This window comes from Hevea brasiliensis, chromosome 4, assembly GCF_030052815.1.
Source record: "Hevea brasiliensis isolate MT/VB/25A 57/8 chromosome 4, ASM3005281v1, whole genome shotgun sequence".
NCBI classification, from domain to species: domain Eukaryota; kingdom Viridiplantae; phylum Streptophyta; class Magnoliopsida; order Malpighiales; family Euphorbiaceae; genus Hevea; species Hevea brasiliensis.
Window position 1 is genome coordinate 100,727,974 of NC_079496.1, and position 2,495 is coordinate 100,730,468.

Genomic DNA, 2,495 nt, shown 5'->3' on the forward strand with positions numbered 1-2,495 from the left:
GTTTACCTGTGTGACCAATTCTTGTTCATTTTGGTTTCCATTAGTCTTTCCATCTTTGCTTAACGACCATGATTGCTATAATAGAAAATTTTGTTGATTCAAGTATCATTAAGAACATGTGGTTAAAACAGGCCATTTATTCTGTGGTGCTGATGTGGGAGGGGAGGGGGTTGGCTCAGGCTTGTGCAAATATTGCTGCATACAACTACTTGATCCCAGCATATGCAAAGACCTGCTTGGGGGAATCTATAGCTAGTCCCTCCTTTGAATATGAGAACCTGATGAATTCCCAAAAATGGAACTCATTCAAAAGCTGGGGATGGCTTTCATCAACTAGTTCTTTGGTGGTTTGATCATTGTCCCCATTATTGGAACTGCAAAGGCTCCCAATGTGTACCTGTCTTTGTCTCCCTTCATCTTGACTCTGTGCTTCCCTGCATGCAATCTTCCATTGCTCCATGCCTGCAAACCAATGTCGATGTACAGTTTCAGTGTTCATTTAATTTCTTGGGTTATGAAATAAGCACTTTCTAATATATTAAGCGCCCAGCAGCAAGGATGTGCTGATTTGGAACAAGAACAAGAGAGATTTTGATACAATTACCATGAGAGGATCTCCAACAATAAAGACCAAGGAGTTGGGAGACAGACAATCTAATCCACTGTCCATCTCTAGTGTCGACTTGAAGACCTGAAACTTCCTCTTCTACAGAAGGGTGCACATGAGCTAACAGGTATGGGCACAGTCCATTCATGCATTCCCCTTTAGGGTGAGCTCTGTGTCTCATCATCCTCAGCAAAGTCTTGCATTCTATGATTGAATCCGACTTTCCTCCCAAGCTATAGCTATCAAGAATCATCATCCGTATTATCTGGTGTAGCACCTCCACTGGCTTCATCATGGAACTAATGCCATGGCTAGAACGTGCATATTTATAATGCATAATAATTCAGCGTGAAATTAGCACTTGCATACATAAAAACGACTTTTTTTTTTTTTTGAATAAATCATTTAAAGAAAAAAAATTTAATTAAATTTTTACACAATCATGATTTCTATATCTTTTAAAATAAAAATCTTTTAAAGTTAAAAAGAATTGAATTTTTTTCATTTTAAATATGAAAATTGATAAAAAAAATTAATAAAAATTAAATTTTTATAAAATTTTAATTTTCAAATAGAGATTTAATAACAGGTTTTATACGTTGTTAAAAAATTAAAAACTTAATAATATAAAGAAAATGTTGAAAATACATTTAACCCTGACCTTTATATAAAAAGCCTAATGGTGCACTGATCTTTACTTTTTAGTAAATGATAGAAATTAATTTATGTACTTAGTATAAAGAAAATTAGCAGCATGAATCATTACCAGAATTGCTGGTGTCCATGAGGGCACAGACGTTCTGCGAAGCCATTGAGAGAATCATAGTTGGAGACACCTTAAATACTCGAGCTCTCATACAAAAGAGCTATGGCAAACTGGCCGGCATAGCCATGGTAAAGCTTTGGACTAAAATTCTTCCTCTCTCTCCAAAGGAAGTTCAAAAACTTACCTTATCATTGAAAAGGTCTCTGCTCGCAAGTGCATGGATATTTGATCATAAACCAATTTAAAACACCCAAAAGTTTCAGAAGCTTCTCTAACCTTGAAGCACAATTAGAACATCAATTAAACATCAAAGCACAAAATCCCTAATTTGGGCCAAAACCCTAACTTCCATAATTAACTTTCTTCTCTGCTACTGCTTTTTGTAAAATTTACTGCATATGTTGCTCTGTTAGGACATTTAGATATCACCGAAACTTAAACTACCATCTTAAATGCCAGAAATCAAAAGCCATATAAAATTATAATAAAATGTTGTATATCCCTGTAATGACGTACACGATGGGGATATATACTTTCCTTTTTAGTAGTTATTCTTTAAATAAAATTTTTAAATAGACCAAGACTAATTAAAAATTTCTAACACTTCCATTTTTTAGAAGGATTTTTAGTACGTATATATATATAAGAAACCTTTTTTTTTTTTTCTAATATTGATATAAGAAACTAAGTTACATCATATTACTTCATCTTATATTTTTTTAGGTATTATCATATTGTTTACACTAAAATAATTAAATTAGTTATTAATTATTTTTAGGTTTAAGAATTAATTAAATTAATTTTTTATAAAATTAATTTAATTAATTTTATTTCATTAATTTAATTAATTATTGGCATGAGATAATTATTAAATAAAAGTTTGGAAGTTTTTTGGTGGTTAGCTAAGATAAATGATTACAAGAGAGTGAGATGATGACTGCTAACAACTGCAGAACGTGAAAATGGCAGTTCAAGAATATTCTAGGTAACTATAAGAAGAGCTATAAAAGTCAAATGAGCAACAACGGGAAAAGCCCCAATACCCAGAACAACTCAAACAACTCAGACTCCAACAATTTTTTATTTTTATCTTTATCTTTATCTATCTTATTTTTCAAGCTT

General features: G+C 32.1%; 1 pseudogene; it reads right to left on the bottom strand.

The window, feature by feature from the left end:
- Positions 1 to 119: 119 nt before the first annotated feature.
- LOC110657402 (probable inactive 2-oxoglutarate-dependent dioxygenase AOP2) lies at positions 120 to 1,658 on the bottom strand (annotated as a pseudogene).
- Between the last annotated feature and the right edge of the window lie 837 nt (positions 1,659 to 2,495).